Genomic DNA, 21,716 nt, shown 5'->3' with positions numbered 1-21,716 from the left:
CAACCCAACCATGGACTAAAACCAAAAAAAAAAAAAAAAAAAAGCCTTCCCTCTTTTTAAGTTATCTCAAATACTTTGTTACAGTAACAGCTAACTAACACACACTGGCAACAACAGCAGCGCAATTAAGTGACACATTAACTATTTCTGAAGCAGATCCACCCAGAAAATGAACTGATCAATAGCAAGTAGTTTTCTGAAGCTCTATCCCTTGTAAAGGAAAGGATGACTTGTTCAGTTAACATTGTAACCTGAATGTTCACCTCTGAAAATTATTCAGACAAAGCCCCTAGACAACACTATACTCTGTGGAACACTGGGAGACCCTTACATATGTAAGGCAGGCTAAATTGCCATAACTAAAGAATATTTTGGCTGGTAACTGAGGGACATGCAGGAGTTGATTTAACTCCTGATACTCACTGAAAAGGTAACTGGGTTTGTGCTACTTAAGAAAATTACTCTGCTTAGAGGTGGGAGGAGGAAATTACTCTGAAATAGGATTCTTCTAGATTTTGGATTTTCTCACCTAACTGTTACTATGTGACTATCCTGGCCTTGGTTGAGGCTTCCTCAACAAATGTACTCTTTCTGTAGGCAACAAATGGGTTGCTTCCATGTTTTTAAAAACCAAAGAAATTAAATGAGGAGGGAGGAAACTGCTTTTGAACGTTTGGAGCAGATTACATAGTTTTGATATGATTTCTACTTTCATCAGTTAAATAATTCTCTACATTTATGATACGGGCCATTCTTTCCTGCCCAAGTTAAAAGCCAATGGAAATGTTGTGTCTGCCAACTGTTCCCACTTCAAAAGGAAAGTTCCCGATGCTTTGAAGTGAGCAACACATCATTTATCTTTCTGCACTTTTAAGTTTGTTCCTATCTAGGCTTTTGGATAGGCTTTAAAAATATGCCTCCTGTCTCTAAAGCCTCAGTGCAGAAATACTTTTTAGATCAGGTCTAACTGTAGGTATTAGACATTTGAGGTGTTGTATGAAATAAAAGAACCTATCTTTTTTAGAGCTATCATCTTACTGAAGTTTTGTGATTTAGAACTTTGTTGATAAAGAACAATGCCTTTTTTTTCTATGTGACTTTAAAAGGAAACACATAGATGTGAGTTCACAATATTAAGCAATGAAATATTTTGTTCAGAAGAATAAAATACTAACCATGCTAATTTTATCACAGTAAATGAGGAACTTGGTTTCTAATCATAGAAACTCATTTCGTGTACTTTCAAGAATATATCTCTTCTGAATCCAACTTTTCGGGTGCTACTTTTTAAAACAAGAAGTTGAGTTCTGCATCAAAAAAAAAAAAAAAAAAGAGTGCTGGGAGTGTGGCTCAAGTGGTAGAGCACCTGCCTAGCAAGCGCAAGGCCCTGAGTTCAAGCCCAAGTATTGCCAAAAAAAAAAAAAAAAAAAATTAGTGACAATCGCTTTAAGGTATCAGTCATAAATGAAAAGAACAATCCTAATATGACTCTTGCATATGAGGAGGAGGAAAGACAACAGGTGAGATCACATCACCCACCAACCTAGCAGAGTAGACAAGTCTATTAGACACTGAAGGCCCCTAAACACAGCAGGGACAGGCCACTTAACAGAAGATGACGGGGGGGGGGGGGGGGGGGGGGGACACGCTAACCAGGTATCATGCTCCACTTAAGGCATTTAAAGTGTCCATAACACAGCACTGGAGGGTTGGCATAAAGAAAAAGCACTTAAGCATGGGAGGCAAAGTCTGAGTTGGGGGATCAAGGGTGTAGAGGGGTAGTGTTTTTGCCTGGCTTGTGTTGGAGGTGGTAGCCGCCAACCAAGAACTACATTTCCCATAGTTCTTAGGGAGCAGCGACCCCCGTATTCCCCAGGAGCGTTCTCTTTGGCCTCGAGCGTCCGCGGAAACAAAAACAAACAGAAGAGTCCGTGCTCTGCAACGTTGCTTTACAATCAAGTTTTCCTTTCTACCTTTCTCTCTCCCACTCCTCCGGCTCTCTGTCCGCTGGTCTCTGTGGCAACACTTTACCATTTCGGTGCCTCGCGACCGGAAGTGACCCATATCCAAAGCATTCTGGGAGATGCAGTTCCCGCAAGCCAAATCGCCGAATCTCCACCGGCCACTAAAGACTGAGTGTCGGGAGCGCGTGGACAGACCGTTTTGAAGCCGTTTAGCAGGAACGGTACTGCGCACGGCCACCTGAAGGCCCAGGCTACCAACGGTCGCAGAGCTTGGCGAGCCCTTCGGGTCTTCCTAATATAACCGGTCTGCCGCTGAGGGCTGTGGGAATTGTAGTCGGGCGGGAGCTGGGCCTGCGCGGGAGATGAACCGAGCGGCTGCCGTTAACGTTCGCCTCCTGCCACCGTAGTCCAGAGACCGGCACTGTAGTCCCGAGTCGCCCTACGGACGGTGAGGACTTTTCTGGAGTCCAGGAAACCCACCCGCTTTAGCTCTTGGCCTGTGAGCCGGAGCTGGGTGCGCCCGGATGGCCGCCAGAGGGCAGTGTCCGCCAGGGAAAGGCGGGGTGCCGCTCTCGCCCCGCCTCGGCGTCGTCCCCGACCCCCGATCCCTGTGCATTTCGTGCTAAGGACAAACAACTGAAATACTTTCATATACACATATATATATATTTAAAAATTTTTAAAGAGGAAATTGAAGTTGTAATTGAAGAGACTGTCAAGTGCAACGTGTAGACCTTATTCGATGATGATTCTCTAACAACCAACCGATTTTTTTTTAAATCAGGAGACGTGAACCTTGATTCATCAATCAATATTTTATTAAGGAATTAGTGTTCAATTTTTTTTAACTGTAAAAGGTGGGCGTGGTGGTGGTGCACGCCTGTAATCCCAGTACTGGGGAGGCTGAGGCAGGAGGATTGAGAGTTCGAGGCCAGCCTGGGCTATGTAGTTAAGATCCTGTCTCAATATTTTTTTTTTTTTTGTCTTTAAAAAGACAAAGAACCTTGGACACACATAATGCAAATTTATGGATAAAATGATCTCTGAGATTTGCTTCGAAAATACCCAGTGTTGATGGGCGAGGTAAGGCTATAGATGAAAGGGAGTTGCCCAGTCGGTGGTCACTGGAGCTGGCAGTGATATGCAGAACTTGCTAAACTGTTCTGTCATATACATTCAAATTCTTTTTGACTTTTTATTCTGTGCTGGGGATCAAACCCGAGGTCACACCCCAGCTCTCAGATTCTTTTTAATATAAAGTATAATTTTAATCCTCATCTGCTGGAAATATATACTGACTTATTAATCAGGAGAAAAAAAAAACGGTATATGTCTGGCTCAGCACAGTGGTGCACATCTGTAATCCCAGCACCTGGGAGGCCAAGGCAGGAGGATCTAGAGTTCCAGGTCAGCGTGGGCTGCATAACGAGACCCTGTCTCAAAACAACAACAACAAAAAAATACATGTCTGGAATTTGTCTTAAAATACTCAGCACACACACAAAAATGCAGCGTGGAGAAAAAAAAGGATGGACAGAAAATGAATGCTTATTGAAGCTAGGCAATGGACATGTGAGATTTTCATTGTATATGGCCTACTTTAGTGGAATGGAAGATTTCTATAACCACGATTTTTTTATTTTTGCAAATGTGTTTAATGTCTTTGATGAGTTCTCTGAAAAACAAAGGCACTCATGGAATTTGAAATTTGCTATGTCCTTGGACCTCAACAGCAGGACAGAATTCTGATACTGAAGGTTGAAGGAGGATCATTGAGGATGCAGAAAACTCACCACACAGGAATCATCCACACAACAGAGAGCTGGCCCACCAGTGCTCTTGACAGTGTGGACAGTTTGTCTACGCCACAGAGGTGTGTCTGCCCCACTGGCTGAAGCCCAAGAGTCACAGCTAGGCGGCCATGGTAGAGGTGTCCTGACCATTCTGTCCCAGGAGCCTCAGGCCTGGGGCTGGGAGTGCCCCCTGGGGATAGGGGAGAAATTGATGCTGGAGGCAGGACAGGAGGCAGAAGAGAACCAATTTGTGGGGTTGGGGTGTAGCTCAGTGTTAGAGCATGTGCCTAGCCTGCAGGAGTCACTGGGTTCCATTCCCACTACCACAAACATAAAAAAATAATTTGTGAAAACGGATAGGCCTCCGAAGAAAACTAGCACCAAATCTATTTTAACCACTCACATCTCTGCTTCTTAGCTGTCCTGTTTTACCTTTAGCTCATGAATTAGACTTTGATTTCCTAGTTTTGTTTTTTGTTTACTCTGAGCTATCTTTAAATCATTTTCAAACCATTCAGTTTTTAACCATTCTCTACATATACATACATACATATATATATACAGAATTAGTACAGATTTAAGTGCAGGTTTCGCATTTTTTTCTTTTGTTTTTGTTTTTGTTTTTTGCAATACCAGAGTTTGAACTCAGGGTCTACACCTTAAACCACTCCACCAGCCCTTTTTTTGTGTGAATTTTTCAAGCTAGGGTCTCTTGAACTATTTTGCCCTGGCTGGCTTTGATCCTCCTGATCTCTGTCTCCTGAGTAGCTGGGATTACAGGTATGAACCACTGGTGCCCAACTTAGGTTTCACATTTCTTGAGTTCTGTGCAACTCCTTACCCATCACCTTCTAGAAACTTCCAGAGAGAAACAAGGACCTTGACTCTGTGTACCTTTTGCTGGCAGACTAGCCGTGAGGCAGAGGAGTTCATTATCTTCCCCCACTATGTTCTGAGCGAACTTGATATCTCTTGATATCCAAAGTTTAAAAAAAAAAATCCTCAGCCTCAGCAGACATTTTGGCTTCAACCTCTTAAGGAACCCTGAGCTAAAAGAAAAGAAAAAAAAGGGGTGGGGGGGGGGATCCTGAGCTAGACCACTCCCAGATTCCCAGCACTCAGGATGGTGGGAGATAGAAATGTTGCTTTAAAATGCTGAGTTTGGGGGCGATCTGTTAAGACAGCAATAGAAAAGGAATGCAAGTGGTTGAGCTGAGAATGTGTGTGCTGTTTCCAGGCTTGAGCAGGTGTCTGGGAAAGGCAGTTTGGATTCATAAAAACTGCGATTTCAGTGTCATTTTGATGGGTTTTGAGAACAACTAGATGGAATATTTGAAATTAGGATGTTTATGGAAAAATCTAGGAAACATGTTCAGTGTGTTAGTCTATCCACATTACATCTCCTTTAAAACTATAACTTTTATCAAAAGTTGAATCAAAATCTTATTTAGGGGGTGGGAGTATATAGCTCAAGTGAGAAGTGCCTGCCTAGCAATCGTGAGGCCCTTATATCTTACTTGAATATCTCTGGAAAATAAGATTATGAAAGACTTTCTCTTTGTAATTTTTCCTTTGTTCCTATAGTACTAGGCTTTTTTTTTTGGTGGTACTGGGGTTTGAACTCAGGACCTCACACTTGCTAGGCATTCACCATTTGAGCCACTACCCCAGCCCATTACTGGGTCTTTTTCCATTGAGCTATACCTCCAGCCCCTTTATCCATTTTTGTTTTTTGTTTTTTGTAGCACTGGGTGTTTTATTCTCTCTCTTTTTTTTTTGGTTACGGATATAACTTTTCACAAAAAAATAGACATTGCTTTGTAACTAGAAAATAATTTTTTAAATAAATACACTGGGTGGGGGAATCTAACAAGAAATTTTCTTAAAAGAAAAAAGCAAGTAATCACCCTTATTTCCTTCATAGCCCCCCGCTGGACAAGATGTCCTTCTGGGACACATGACACCTCCACAGTAGGCACAAGAATCATCAGCACTGCTGTCTTCCGCCAATAGAAACCCTGTTCAGACGTGGAGCTTGGGAGCCTGTGGTAAGAAACAGAGTCCTCTAGGGGTCTTTGTCCCTTTGTCCTGGGTCCTCCTGGATTAGAAGGCAGGTCCAGATCTATACCAAACCCAGTGTGGTCCATCACATCAGCATAAGACCTTATCCACAACTTGGAGAGCTACTGGGTCATCACAGAACACCAAATAGAATGAAGATCCTCTACTCAGTTATCCCCAGGTGCCTGCAGGTCCACCTAGGCCTCTTCCATATTTTTTTTGGTGGAAGGGGAGGGTGGGCAATACTGTGTTTGAACCCAGGCCTCACACTTGCTAAGCAAGTGCTCTACCACTTTAGCCATACCCCCAGCCCTTTTCTACTTTAGTTTGTTTTTCAGATAGGGTCTCCTGCTCTTGCCTGGGCCAACCTCTGACTCCAGTGCTCCTACCTCTGCTGGAATTACAGGCATGCACCACCACACTCAGTACATCATCCGGTAGCTGGCTAGGCAAGTGCTCTACCACTTGAGCCACTCTACTAGCCTTTTTTTGTTTTGCGTATTTCTGAAATAGAAAAACCAGTCTCAGAACTAATTGCCTGACGCTGGCTTCAAACTAATCCTCCTGATTTCTGCCTCCTGAATAGCTAGGATTACAGGCATGAGCCACCAGTGCCCAGTGTCTGGTAGCTTTTTAGCTAACCTACAATCCATGGCATTGCTCATAAACACATTCATTAACAGTAACATCTCTCCTTTCCTACATAAAGCCTGTATTTAGGATTTGAAGTAAGTCTGTGGGATACCAAGCCCCTTCAGGGAAAGGCAGGGGCAGGGACTGAGGATGGAAAGAATTGTCCCAATAAGGGATCCACCCAACCCAAGAGGGAGCAGACAGAGGCAGTGATGCTTCTGTCCCCTCCTCCAGAGAGGATTCATGACACCACTTGCTGTAAATCCTCCACACTCAGTCCCTTCCTTCATAAGCAGACTATAAACAAAGCCTGGTTTAGAGTAGCAGTCTCCACTGATCTCTGTGCGAGCATAGGAACCACAAGTTGACTCCACAGAATTGGGAGCCTACATCTGGGAAACACTTGAGTTTCTTCTCATTGGAGTGCAGTTTGACCAAAATCTACCACCTGAAACAAGTGACACTTTGGACCACTTCTAGACTCTCTTAGTAATATTGGGGTCCATGTGGCACAGAGGACATTCATAGTGTTGGTTAGGTATTGAGACACTTCTAGATGGGTTGGTAAGCCACTAAATGACCTGTGCCCTGTGTGCCCTGCCAGCCATGTTAGCCACCCCAGCTACCCCTCTAACCCCTGAGGACCAGACCAGAATTCAACATTTGATGATGGTCACCTGGTCCTACAAGAGGCCTCTGGGTCCCTGCACCAGCACTGGAACTAGCATCTTTAATAATCTGTGTATTTGGGGTCCCCAGTTGTTGAGTGATTTTAAATCGTTGGCTTCACTGCTTAGTGAAGTACAGCCACATGGGCACCAGAAGCAACTGGAGTCAGGCCTGGCTTCCTGGGTACTAAGTGCTATGCACTTAAAGGTAAATCCTTTAACTTCTCTGAGCCTCCATTTCCCCATCTCTAAATATCAAAATAGTAGATGAGAAGGTACTTTATAAACACAGATTGCTGACATATGAAAGTTATTTTTTCATCACTGTTTATGGGGTTTTTTTTGAAACAGGGTCTTGCTATGTAGCACAGGCTGGCCTGGAACTCACAGTCCTCCCACCTCAGCTCCCAAGTGCTGGGATTACAGGAGTTCTCCACCACACCCAGCTTATTACTGTTTATTATGTTATTATGTGTTATTATGTGTTAGGGGTTCTTTATCCAGTGCAGGACTGTGCCTTAAAGCTCAGCTTTCTTCCTTCTCTTCCCTCACTCCTTCCTTCACCTTCCTGAGTTCACTGTCATCATCAAAGACCTTGTAAGCTTTGAGCAGCTTCCAAGCTGCCCCAGACTTGCAGCTCCTGCCTTCCTCCCTATCCCACCTAAAGGGGCGCCCCAGCACCCTTTTAGGCAAACTCCTCAGCACCTACTGGTCACTCACCCTGTACCTGCATGGCCAGCTGGGCTCATGCATCCCTACCTCCACACCTCACATACCACTTCAGACCCCTGCTCTTTCCTTGTCTTCTTCCCAGATTTGTGAAATAATAACTTGATGGGTTGTCCTTATATTTAGAAAATAACAAATATGCCTGAAAAGGAAAATGAAAATAACTCATATTCTCACCGTTTAAGTTTGTTTTGTTTTGTTTTGTTTTGTTTTGCTTTTAAGACACAGTCTCTTCATGTAGCCCAGGCTGGCCTGAAACTCGAGATCCTCCTGCTCCAGGCTCCTGAGTGCTGGGATTACAGGTGTGCGCCTCCACGCCCAGTTTCACATATCTTTTATAACCTGCTTTTTAGAAGTATGATCATTTAACACTCTTCTACAACTTCATTTTTCATTGCTGTTTGCTTAATCGATCTGTGACAGGCATGGCTTTTACTTCGTTGGCCTGTTTTGACTTTTCTGTTTTTAGGACTGAGAACGAGGAGTCTGCCTCCTGTGAGGCGGTTCATGAAGGACTATCGCAAGGTGACCTCAAGCAGACCCCCTGGGGAAGCTCTGCAGCACCCAAGCCAGGAAATACCTCAGAATGTTCCAGAACCTTCAGCTGACGTCTGGGACCCTCCCAAAAGAGAAGCCAAGCAGCTCCTTTAAGGAGAAGAGAGCAGGGAGTTGTGTGAAGGGGACCAGAGTGACTCAGCCTGCAGGACAGGTGAGTCCTTTGTTCCAGGTCCAGAAAGGTCCAGGCAAGGGGGCCACTGGTGTAGCATGCGCGACCAATGTCTGAGCTGGCCCTGCCCACCAGGAGGGCCTGAGGAGAAGAAGAGCTTCCTCATGTATATGCACGTGGTTCTGACAGACAGGTTGACTGTCTTTGGACTGGGGAGGCTGGCAATGCCTTCCAGGCGACACCAGGTTCTGGTGTCTGACCCAGCAGGTCCTGGGAGTGGCCCACAAAGTAATAAGCACGTGGAATCTCCATGTTGGGTCCCTGAAACACCATTTGGAGCCTGCAGGTAGAATTCCAGGCTCACCTACCCTTGATTCCCAGCTGTACCCACTTCAGCAGGAGGTTCAGCAGTCAAGCAACACTACAAAGAGACACCATAGCTAGTCTCTTAGGAAGGAGGCTGCCCAGAGTCCCCCTGGGGCCCAGCTGCAAGGAGGGTGGTCAAGCCAGGACCCCCCACCTTCCCACTTGCTTTCTCCAAGTAACTGGTATAGCACCAAAGAGCCATCCACCTCAGCCCTCCCTGTCCTGTACCAAAGGACTCCAAGCATCAGGAGTCACTGCCCTGTCACTCCCTTATCTTTTACTGCACCTGGCCCATTGCCACCTGGGCCCACCCTGATTGACCCCAGGTCCTCTGTGCTCCCCTGGAGAGAAGTCACACCCAGACATCCTCTGAACGGCTGAGAGTGTCACCAGTGATTCGCTGACGAAAACCATCTGGGGTAGAGACAGAAGCCCTTCCTCAGTGTCAAGTGGCAGCAAGTGTGACTGGGAGACTCCTGCTTACCCCCGGCCTGGACTTTAGCCTCAGCCTGCAAGTGAACTCAGGCAAGTTCATCCCCTTATCTTCTGTGTATGCACGTGGGTGTGCACGTGTAGGTGTGTGTAGCATTTTTACAAAATGCAGGAAGTCTGTGGAAAAGACATACATATGACACTTTGGAAACTCAGGTTCAGAAGCATTTCCAGGGCCACACAGCAAAGGCCGTCCCTCCCTTCAACATGAGAATGCAGGCTGTGTGGGACTCTGAAGAGCACGTGGGGCATGGCCAGGTCCCCCCAAAAAAAGGCCATCTTGGCATGGGTTTGTGACCAGGTTCAGAAGGGAGATGGAAGTTGCCTGGACAACACCTCACCAACAAGCCCTTTAACTCACACATCAGTCTCCTGGCCTCTCCTGGGTTCCCTCTTGGGCTACTTTTCTTTCGCTTCTGTTCTTTAAAAAATAATATGGGTCAGAAGTGAAGGCTCACACCTCTGTAATCCCAGGTATTTGGGAGGTGGAGATTGGGAGAAACAAAGTTTGAGGCCAACCTGGGCAAAAAGTTAGTGAGATCCCCATCTCAACAAACAAGCATGGCGTGGTGAGCACATCTGTAATCCTAGCTATGTGGAAGGCATAGGTAGAAGGAACATGGTCCAAGGCTGGCCTGGAGAGAAAAGCACAGGATTCTGTCCAAAATAACATAAGCCAAAAGGGTTAGAGGGCTGGGCGCCCACCAGTGACTCATGCCTGTTATCCCAGCTGCTCAGGCGGCAGAGATCAGGAGGATCATGGCTTGAGGCCAGCCTGGCAAATAGTTCATGAGACCCTCTCTCGAAAAACCCATCACAAAAAAAAAAGGGCTGGTGGAGTGGCTCAAGGTGCAGGCCCTGAGTTCAAACCCCAGTACTGCCTCCCAAAAAAACCCATTTTTTTCTTCTCGTCAACAAAAGTAATGACAAAATGGCAGAAAATTTAAAATATGTAGTAAAATAAAAAAATTCTAGTCACCTATTCTGGAAAGAACCATTACTGGTAACATTTGAGTATCTTTTCAACACTGTTTTTTGGTTTTTTTTATTGACAGCACTGGGGTTTGAACTCAGGATCTCAACATTTGCTAGGCAGGCACCCTACCACTTGAGCCACTAAGCCCTCTTTTGTGTTGGGTTTTTCAAGATAGTCTCGAGAACTGTTTTCCTAGGCTGGCTTCAAACCTTGATTCTTCTGATCTCTCTGTCTCCTGAGTAGCAGGAATTACAGGTGTGAGCCACTGGTGCCTGGCTGAACACTTTTGTATATGTATATACGTATGTATACATTTTCCCCATTAACACTATTTCTCTAAAAGAAAGAAGTCTGAATCTCCTCTAGCTCACAAGCTCCATGCCACTCCTGGCCTAGTGTCACTTAGATTTCAGATTGAGAACCTAGAGGAAGCCCCCCTGCCTATGCTGTGAGTAGCACCACCCCCCATCACTCCCACCACACCAAATTTTCTTGGCAATACAACTCTAGACCACAAGAGGGAAATGTTTAACCACCAACATCCACTCCAAAGCCTGCTGGAAACCAGACCCTTGGAACCTGCCCTTCAGGCCTGAACTTGACACAATTTCCCACACATCTCCCCTCCTTTTGTAGCTTTGAGCTTCAAGGGAAGGATACAAGGCTGTGCAGGCCATTCCTCCCCCCTCCCAACTTACACTCCACTGCTTCCCAGAATCTAGTCTGAACTCCCTTTGAGGCCCATTGGGCCCTGGAGGCCCTGGTCTATCCCTTCCAGCCTCCCTCCACCTATTTTCTGACAACCCTGGGCTTGTTTCAGTTGCTTTCACTCTGCTCTGTCAACAGCAGATCCCGCATGCTTCTTTCTGGAAGACTGTCCCCAGAATTTTGCCAGATGTCTCCCTCAGCCCCACGACTCAGTGTTATGTAATCCTTTTCTGGGCTTCCGAGGGGCCCAGTACCTTCCCTTTCAAAACACAGCATGCTGACTATCTGTCTCCTTTCCAGAATGGACATCCACTGAGGGCAGGGACCATGTCAGCCTTATCTGTTCATGTCCCCAGCTTCTCGGCATAGTGTCTGGTGCTCCTGGGGCTCAGTAAAGATTTACTACGTGGATGTAGAATGAGTGATTGAATGAATGAATGAATGAGCTTTGATCTGTTCCCTGAGGCTGTCTACAAAAGCCTGTCCATTTCTCTCCTTCCTTTGACCTTGCCTTCACAGCTCACCAGGTGCCTAGCTCTTTGTCCTCTAAGTCTCTGGAAACATATCCCAAGGAAGAGTGTGGCAAAAGGACCAGCTCTCTCCCTTGTGGTGGTAGAAAGACCAAGGAGTTTGACATGAGACACATCTAGCTTTGAGGGCTGGCTCTGCCCCTTACTAGCTATGCATGTACCTTGTCTTGTTTTTGCTTTTTGTTTGCTTGTTTTAAGGTACTTGAATTTGAACTCAGGGCCTTATGTTTGTGAGGCAGGTGCTCACTTGAGCCATGTCACTGCTCTGTTTGTTTTTTGAGACAGAGTCTCACTGTGTATGTAGTTCAGGCTAACCTTGAACTCACTTGCTATGTAGTCCAAGCTGGAACTTGCTATATAACCCAGGTGGGCCTTGAAGTCAGAATCCTTCTTCCTCAGTCTCCTGAGTACTGGGCCTACAGGCATGTGCCATCACACCCAGCTTTGTTTTCTATATTTACACAGCAAACAATGGGACTGAGCCCGCAGGTTCCTAAGAAATCATATGCAGTGCATCCTGGAACACAGAAGGCAATCAGCAATCAGAGTTCTTGCTTCCTCTCTTCCTCCCGGCACTGCTCCCTCTCTGGAACACAGACACCTCCATAATCTCAAGACTACTGGAGAGCTCCTGATTCCCCTTCCTTCTCCCCAAGCCACTTGTTACTGATACCTCCCTCTTCCCTGTCCTGTATCCCAGCACAGAAAAACAGGGCCAAGCACAGAACAGAGTACATTCTCTGAAGACACTTCTCAAATGAATGAAAGAATGAGTGAACCAGTCACAGCAGCATCCCCTAGACACCATGGATGGGTAGATGGCCAAGTAAAGCATGTGAAGACACAAGCACCAGGCCCCATCAGAGTTTGAGCCAAGGAGCTGAAGAAATGACTGTGAATGGGGCTGGAGTCGTAGCTCAAGTGGTAGAGCACCTGCCTAGTAAATACAAAGCCCTGAGCTCAAACTCCAATACTGCCAAGAAAGAGAGAGAGAAGAAAAAAGGAAGGGAAGAAGGAAGAGAGGGAGGAGAAAGAAAGAAGGAAGGGGGAGAAGAAAGAGAAAAGGAAGGGAGGGAGGAGAAAAAAGGATGGGAGGGAAGAGAAAGAAGGGAGGGAGGAAAGAGAAGGAAGAAAGTGAAAGAAATAAGGAAAGAGCAAAACGTAATGACTGTAGACTAGTAAAGTTGCTAAGTACTAGGAACGAAGAGGAAAGAGGAGGGAAGATGAAGAAAAATTGTAGCCCTATGGGAAAAGCAACTTAGAGTCTTGGAGCCCGGATTCTCCTCTTCTGTAAGTGGACCCCAAGGATGTATGTGCAACACCACACGTAGTCTAGTGAACTCTGTCCCCAACGTTTCTGTTCTCCTTACAGGAAGTCTGTCCACTTCTGCTGCTAAAAGTACAAGAGCCAACAAGAGTGCTTTTCTAAGTTCACCTCCTTCCTCATGTTTTTCTTTTGTGTGAGCATTTCAGGGCATGAGTGCTTCCATGCCCCCTCACTGTCCTTGGTCTTCTTGTCTTGTGGGCTGGAAGCGCCCCCGGAGTCTCGTCATCAGTGACGAGTATCCGCCCTCTCTACCAGGAACCTTTGGCTGATGAATAAGAGCTGATTTCTCCAAAATCCATCACAATGTTACATTCATTACATTGAAAAGATTTCACTGCAAATGGCTCATCTGATGCTGGGTGAGGCAGTGGTTTCTCAGAGCGTTGTCCTGATCACTGAGGACGTGGGTTTTCTCTTGTGATGCACACAAGCGTAAGCGCTGACGTGGGTTCAAGTTTATTCTGCACTGTACCTGCCCTCTGCTTTTCTCTCTCTTGCTGCTTGCCTCCATCCAAGGATCTTCCTCCATTCACAGGGAGTCTCTCCAGTATGAATTATGGGATGAATGGAAATTTTCCCTTTATTCATAATATTCAAAGATTTCCTCTACTGTGTTCATGCTTTGGTTTTCTGCCAGAATCCTGTCCAAATGTTTGACCCCAAGCATCATGCTGGTGAAGTGGGGCTGGGGTTTAGAGGTATCTTTCTTGGCTTAAAGTCCTTCCAAATTCTGGCCTCTGGGAAGTGGCCATCCTCGCAGGAGGCCCCACAGCTCTACTTTGGCAGGCAGGCTGAGCATCTGTGTTGACAGCATGTGCTCAGCCCTGGTTTCATGCTGTGATGACACTATAGGAAATGAGTGTCACAAGCCTCCATTTCTGAGATACAGTATGCATAGATAAATACTCCAGCCCCTGGCTGTCTTCCTGCGGTTGCTGAGTGAACCTCCCATTCACATAGGAATGATGCACAGATGGTCTTGAGTGTGCATGTCATGGTACACATAGAGGTGCCCCATGATGCAGCCCCCCACCACCACCACTCCAAGGCCGCCCAAAGCCCACCTCTTCCCTGAAGCCTTCCAGAACCTGTGAGCTTGTAATGTGACTCCCCCGTGTTTCTGTGAGAATTCACTGCCTGTAAGGGCCATTCAATACTGCTGTCATACTCTTGTCACTCATCACGTTTTCTTCTTCAGCAGACTTGAAGTCTTTGAAGAAGAACCACATCATGTCCTTTGGATTCTCCATGGAACCTTCGAACCCGAGACACCAAGGAATGTGGTGTGGTTTGGCAACCAGGTGTGACCGTGGCCACTGAATTCTAAGCAGATGACTCGGTATTCACCATGGACTGAAGACTCAGCCTGCATTTCCAGGATGGTTGTCCATCCTTCTCTTCAAGGTCACATAGACAGGAAGGTGATCTATTTACTGCCACCCCTTCCTCTCCACACCCCCCCACCATGAGGCAGGCCAGCTACATTAGCCTGAAAATCCATAAGGTGTCATATACTTGGTCCCCATTGCCTCAGCTTTGCCTGGGAGATGTTGAGAGGTGCTTCGCATTGGCTGGGCCCTGGAAATGATATTGGGGAGGGACAAGCAGGGAACAAGCAAGAATCAATACTGTTCTAGAGCTGCCCATTCACAGTGTCCTGGTTCTGTAAGACTGGCTCAGGGCTGCCCTCCATGTGAATTTGGAGCTCTGTGAGGGCCAGGGTTTTTGTCTTAGGCCTGTCTCGTTTCACAGTGCCAGCTTAGCATGTGGCATTCACAGAGTATCTACCAAATGAATAATTGCTCATAGCTGGCAGCAAGGGAATTCATGGAGGTAACAAGGGGGAGCAGAGGTCATTCACCTGAACTGGACCAGCCCACCTGTCTGTCTCCCTCCTCACATGAGTAATAAGTACATGGCTAAGTGCTGGGTCCCACACACCAAGTACAGAAAGGGACCCTTATCTCTTTCTAGTTGCAAATATCTCCCTGGGGCAGGGGGAACAGACAAATGCTATATCTAAGTCCAGGTTTTTATATGACTTTGGAGCTGCCTTCTAGCTGTCTTTAAAAGCTAGAAAGTTAAAAAACTGTTTTTGGTGGCAACTAGTCCTTGGTGTTGTTGACAACTACATTCATTGCAGGCATTGACTTGATGAAGGTATCAGTAGGTCACTCAGTGTCAAGAAGAGGGAAGGGAGTGGCCGGACAGCTGCCTCTTCATCAGCTTAGCAGAGGCCCCATGCTCACTGGTAATCTTTGAACCATAGGAGACAGCCAGTCACCAACTTCTATGCTGGAAGTTTGTAGCTGGAAGTTTCTAGAATATTCTGTCCATCACTTCTGTAATGACTGTCCTAAGGCCACATTGAATAGAAACCACAAAAACAGGCAGAGGAAATCAAAGTGGATTGTCAAGTAAAGGCTGCTGCAAGATCAAAGGTTTAGGGGGTTAGGTGACCATCACAAGGAGCTGATGAAGGTCACTCCAAAGAGGAGTTTTCCAGAAATTTCTCAAGAAACTGGGTCAAGATGGAAAATTGTAAAGAGCCCCCTGCCACATTCCCTATCCCCTGCTCCCCACCATAAGGACACTAGTCAGAGTTCCCATGCATAGGAGCCAAGCCAGGCTAATGATGTACAGCTTCCCCTCGCCAGACCCTTGACCTCCACTCACTAAGTCACATAATGGGTGAGTGACTATAACAATACTAGTAAGTAGCCTGCATTTAGCACTGACTTTGTCATGTGCAATATCTCATGTAATCTTTCCAACAAACCTTTGAGATTTGTGTATTTCTGTCTTCATGTTACAATGGAGGGAATTAAGGCATGGAGAGGTTAAATCACTTGCTCAAGGTCATGCAACTAATAAGTAGAGGAACCAGGATTCAAGTCCAGGTCTACCCAGTAGCTATTCTGTTAAACAAAAAGCCTAGCTTTTCCATTGCAGGATTTTTAATTCCATTTGTTGGAAGAAGCAGCTCACTTTCTGGCTGGGCTCTAGGCAATCTGGGAATAGTCCTGCTTCCACAGACTCTTCGCCAGCTTATGGAAACCAAACCCAGGTTTGTAGGAAACCAAGTCTAGTAGATAATATATATTCCCATCTCATTGAAGGCACATTCATGAGAAATATCAATTTCCCACCACCAGTCACTGGACTCTCTGTTCTGGGAATTGAGAATTCTCGAATCTGGTTAGACTCAAGAACCTGTGATTATTTTCTCAGCTCTGCAAGTCAGGCATTACAGTTTATTTCTATATTACTGTATTTTGGCCCTCTACAGGAACAGCTGCAATGATTGGAGATAGTTGATATAGCCCACCTAAGGCTCTGCCTGGGACCTTGGTTCTGTCTGCCAGCTAGATTCTTCCAGTCCTCTCCTGGTAGCATCCAAAGGAGCTGGAGTGTTCAAAATGGCTTTTGGACTCACATTCTTGGTGCCTCCATTTTCTTCCATGTGGCCACTCTCTCCAGAAGAGTATCCTTATCTTTTTGTATTCTCATTCGGGCTCTCAGAACCCACTATCTATGTCCCTCTCTGCTGCCCTCCACTTTACATATCCTACCTCCAGCCCCTGCTGTCTAGGTGGCAGTATCACACCTAGAGACTCTGCCTCAGAACACATATACAGTTCATCAAGCCGTGATCCAAAATAACTGGCCAATGACTTTTAAAGTCATCTTGGCTCAAATATGTTAGGAAGGCCAGTCAGATTGGTCAGATTCCCCCTTTTGGAAATTTGAACCAAAAATTAGAAAGTTTTGGTAGTGTGTGACAAGATGTCATGAGGGCATGTAGGGCCCAGGTTTACTAATTTTCTGGCAAGAATTACATTGAAGAAGAAAAAACATGATAAACAAAACAAAAACAAGTTATGACACAGAGAAAATTCACTCATTGTGGAAGGAAAAATAAGCCTGGTTTTGGTAAGAGGATAAAGGAGAAGAAGAGATAGCCCTAGACCTGTCCTACTGCCCTGTGGCTTAACAGGCCAAGTCTTGCCCATGTGTGTCAACATAACAAGCTTGTTATTTTTGGCCTTCACTGTTAGCTACCTTAGACATGGGCATGTGACTTAGTTCTGCTAGTAAATTTATGGAGAAATGTCTGGGATTATCTTAAGTCCATGAGGCAGTAGGACCGGGGGAAAAGGCAGCTGAAACTGACAGAAGAAACTAAAGGAGCTTTCGTCCTTGACAGCATCAGTGTACCTATTCTGTAAACATCTACTTCCATTCTCATCCTGTGTAAGTTAGATGTCTTGACTTTCTAAGCAAATTTCTGCTACTTGAAGCCTGAAGCATTCCTAACCTCAAAACATGTCTGTCATCCACCCTTTAGTATCCCGTTGATCTTGCTAGAGCTCCAGGTGCAAAACCAACCTAAGTGTTGGCATGGAAACTCCTGCTCATATAAGAGAAGATAAAAATGAGATTTTTTTTCTCAGTTTACAGAGCAAATGCCAGTGTTTACTCCCAGCCCCCCAGAGCCTACAGGATACAGACAAGGAAAGAAAAATATTCAACAAATTTCAATCAGGAAAACAATGTAAGCATGAGTCTTCTAAAATGGAGCTCAGTGATGAATTTTAGGAAGAACTAGTTCAGTGAGGATTTAATGCTTGAGTCTGGGGCATAAACAAGAGCCAGGAAGCCATGGAAGGTGCAAGAAATTGCATTGAACAGATGGTGTGTGAGGTTGAATTCTGGAGAATCCAGTGTTCCCAGCTGCAAAAAGTTTGTGGCAGCTGGAACTAAAGTGGCAGGAGCCTAGGCCCTATTCCAGCCAACCTTGGTGGTGGTTTAGATCCTTTGGGAATAGGTGCCCTGAATTGTGGTCCTTTGTTGCCATTCCCTTCATGTGTGCATGCCCTGTTTTCTTCATTCTTCATCTTGTCTCCATCTTTCTCTTTTTTCTTCTACTTTTTGTTTCTGTCTTTCTCCAAGCAAAGCCAGGAGCCAGAAATGCTCAAGACCTGGGTCACTTTAATGCAATTAAGATAGTGGGAAGCGAGGGTGGCTTTTGGGAGACTTGGAATTCTGGTCTAGAAAGAACTGTTAGATTGGAAGGAAAGAAAGGAATCGACTGAGGAAGAAATCTTTCTTCCAGTCCAACCCTCGTTTTCTTTTGTGCTTTTCTGACACTCTTCAAAAATGGGAAGCCCAACTCCAGCCCTAGCCCTTCCTCTTTGAAACTCTGGTTTCTAAAATAGAAAAAAACATTAGATTGACATCTCCCTGATGTATCTTACAAGTACAAATTATCCCATTATGTTCTGACCCTGAGAAAAGTCACCTGCCCCATTTCCCATGTCAGAATACTCTTGGGCAATGTAAAGATTAGCCCAGGGAGGTTCATCAGACCTATGAGGTTCAGCCAGAGGCATGTGGATATTAGAAGTGGTGACTATAGATTACTCCACTAGCCCCTCTCAGCATAGTTCTGTGCACCCTACAAATTGTAGGGGCAGCCCCCCTGTCCCCAAAAGCCAAACCCAGTGCAACTCATGTTTGCCTAGATGGGTACTTCATTCATTCAGTGGAAATGCATTGAATACCCAGTAGGTATTATAAAAAAAATAAGGAAGAGAAGTCATTAGAGACAAAAATGAAATCCTATGAAATAATCAGAAAAAGGAATGAAAGCTCTAGTTAGAGTGAAATGCAAAAAAAAAGTTTAAACCCTTTTTTGGATAAGATTAATGCTTTAGTGTGATACTTAATAAACCCTGAATTCCTCTGGAAAATTCTCCTGGATGGCACTAAAGAGTCTCCAAAATCCAATAGAGAAGAATTGAAGGCTTTGCCCCATTCCTCATCAAGGGTTTTCTCTAGTATGAAGTAGCCTGATGACTAACTAAACACTCCCCTATAGTCTTTACGAACATGCTTCTTTCCTGTGAATTCTCTGCTGATGAGAAAGAACCAAGCAATCCTCAAATGATTTTCCACCTTGATTACTCTCTCCAGGATGAATGACCTAATGTTCAATACACTCAACACTTGCCCCGATGGCTTTCCACATTCATTACAAATGACCAGTTTTAAGTCACAAATCAATTAGTTGATATTGTCTTGAAGATGGAACTCTGATTGAAGGTTCTTCCTCATCCATTATATCCCCAGGGCCTCTTTCTGCTACAAAATGCCAGATGTCTAATTAGCTTTGTCTAAAGGAACTTTTTTCTATCCATTGCATGCATATGGTTTTTCTCCAGTGTGAATTCTCTGACGTTGAATGAGGTTTGCTTGCCTGAAAGCCCTCATATATTTATTGCATTTGGAGAGTTTCGATTGCATGTGAACTAGCCAATGCTGAGTTGGAATGTTAGTTGATGCCGCTTACATCCCAGGGATGCGCTCCAAGAGAAAACTGCCTATATTCACAACAGTCAAAGATGACCTCTTCAATATGAACACTTTCACATTAAATAAATTCCAAATCCCAATCCAAGACTTGGCCACATATCTTATTTGGGGTTTATCTCACTTCTAAAAAATGTTAAGTCAGATTGCAGATTTATCCCATATTTGTCACACTCACAGGGTGGAGTTCCTAAAATGGTCCCTACAATGCTCTAGGATGTTTCCATATTTACAGACCTCTCCAGGGACAGGGACTGGTCAACATCCCATGAGGACCACTTCATTAGCGCCATCTTTGATTCTACTGCTGCTCCTAGGAAACTCCTGTTTTGGTGTCAGTTCATTGTTCCTCATCTCACAATTTAAATTTATAGAAAATGCAAACAGCAACCATTCTCTCTGAAATTTCTTAGACTGAGAATTAAAGGTTTTGGAAAAAGTTCAAGATAAGAGTGCCTTTGGAGGAATATATAAAATGATAGTTATGACAGACTTAGTTCTCTCTCTCTCTCTCTCTTGTCTCTCTCTCTCTCTCTAACAAATCCAATTTTAGTTACAGTAGGAACATGCCTATTCAGGAAGGAGATGCAGAAAGTTGTAAGGCTATTAACACTTTTTTGTTGTTTTGGTAGTACTGGGGTTTGAACGCAAGTCCTCACTTTCTAGGCAGGCGCTTCACCACTTGATCCACTCTTCCAGACCTTTTTTGTGTTGGGTATTTTCGAGATAGGATCTTTCAAACTATTTGCCCTGGCTGGCTTCGAACCAAGATCATCCTGATCTCTGCCTCTTTGGTAGTGAGGATTACAGGTGTGAGCCACTGGCGCCCAGCCTAATGCTCTGTTTCTTGGTCCAGACACTGATCAGGTGGGCATGTTCACCTTGTGAAAATCCATCAAATTATATATGTGTGATTTGCGCATTTTCTATACAACAACAACCAGAAAAGCCTACTTCCCCATACTGCCACGCAACCATCGAACAGTTCAGGCAAATGAGATATGAGCAGAATTTGGGTTTCCAAGAAACCTTGTTAGAGGGAGTAGCCTCTGAACCTTGACCCTTGTACCTCCTCCCTGTCTGCTCCCCTTCTTTGTGCCTGATCCTGGGGTGATGCCTGAAGGTAAATCAGTCACCCTGAGGCCAGGTGGAGGCCACGTGCAAAAGATGACACAGAGAACATAAAGAAGGTGGCCCGTTGCTAATAGCCTTGGACTATTTACCTCTGGAATTTTTACCTTTTTAATCTAGCAAGTGGAAGGTGGTTTTCATTGATTGTGAAAAGGGTTAGGCATCTTTCCTTGTGTTATTTTCTGTTGATCTTTCCCTGCATTTGTGAAAGCTCTATTCATTGAAGATATTAAATGCCTTTTGTGTATCAAATATGTTGCAAATTGCTTTCCAAATGTGTCACTTGTCATTTGAGTTTGTGTGTTTCATAAAACTGGTTATTAGAGGTTACTACTTTTTTTTTAGTGTGACTATAAAATCTTTTTATTATCATTGTACTGGGGGTACATTGTGATATTTACCAAAGTTCTTACGATGTATCATAGTTGAATTCACCCCCTCCATCATTTTCCTTTAGAGATTACTACATTTTTGCTTTATGGTTTCTGAATGTTGTATTATGTTTATGCTTTTTCCAGTTCAGAATGTAAAAATGTTAACCTTTTTTTTCAAACTTGTTAAAGTGTTAAGCCTTTTTTTTCCCATTATGACAACATATAGTCTTGTTATGTTGCTGAAACTGGTTTCAAATTCCTGAACTCAGCCTCAGCCTCCCCAGTACCTAGGACTATATGCTCTCGCTACCATGCCTAACATGTTAACTCTTCCTCTTTTCTTCTTCCTTCTCCTCCTCCTCCTCCTCCTCCTCCTTCTTCTTCTTCCTTTCTTCTTCTCCTTCTCCTTCTTCTTTCTTCTTCTCCTTCTCCTCCTCCTCCTCCTTCTTCTTCTTCCTTTCTTCTTCTTCTTTCTTCTTCTCCTTCTCCTCCTCCTCCTTCTTCTTCTTCTTCCTTTCTTCTTCTTCTTTCTTCTTCTCCTTCTCCTCCTCCTCCTCTTCCTTTCTTCTTCTTTCTTTCCTCCTCCTCCTCCTCCTCCTCCCCTTCTTCTTCTTCTTCCTTTCTTCTTCTCCTTCTTCTTCTTTTCTTTTCTTCTTCTTCTGTTTGAACTCAGGTCTTCATGCATGCAAAGCAGGTACTCTACTCCTTGAGCCGCACCTCCAATCCACCACCAATACTTTTATTTCATTTTTATGTTTAAATGTGGGGTCCAAGTAGAATAATAGCCAGCTTCCTCCCTCCCACCCATGAGTAACCAATTATTCCCACACCATGTAGTGAGTAATTCTCTTTTCCCAACTATTTTGAAATGCTACTTCTATTGTTAAATTCCTTTTTAAGTTGGGTCTTTTTCATGAATCACTGT

At 44.7% G+C, this 21,716-nt stretch overlaps 1 long non-coding RNA gene across 1 annotated transcript; it reads left to right on the top strand.

The window, feature by feature from the left end:
* The first annotated feature begins 1,846 nt into the window (after positions 1-1,846).
* LOC141424001 (uncharacterized) lies at positions 1,847-20,669 on the top strand. The gene is made up of 5 exons (XR_012448786.1): positions 1,847-3,837; positions 5,682-5,805; positions 8,318-8,557; positions 9,208-9,406; positions 14,116-20,669. It is a non-coding gene; the product is annotated as an uncharacterized lncRNA (long non-coding RNA).
* The last annotated feature ends 1,047 nt before the right edge of the window (positions 20,670-21,716 follow it).

This window comes from Castor canadensis, chromosome 6, assembly GCF_047511655.1.
Source record: "Castor canadensis chromosome 6, mCasCan1.hap1v2, whole genome shotgun sequence".
Classification (NCBI taxonomy): Eukaryota; Metazoa; Chordata; class Mammalia; order Rodentia; family Castoridae; genus Castor; species Castor canadensis.
This window is presented reverse-complemented; position numbering and strand designations above follow the sequence as displayed.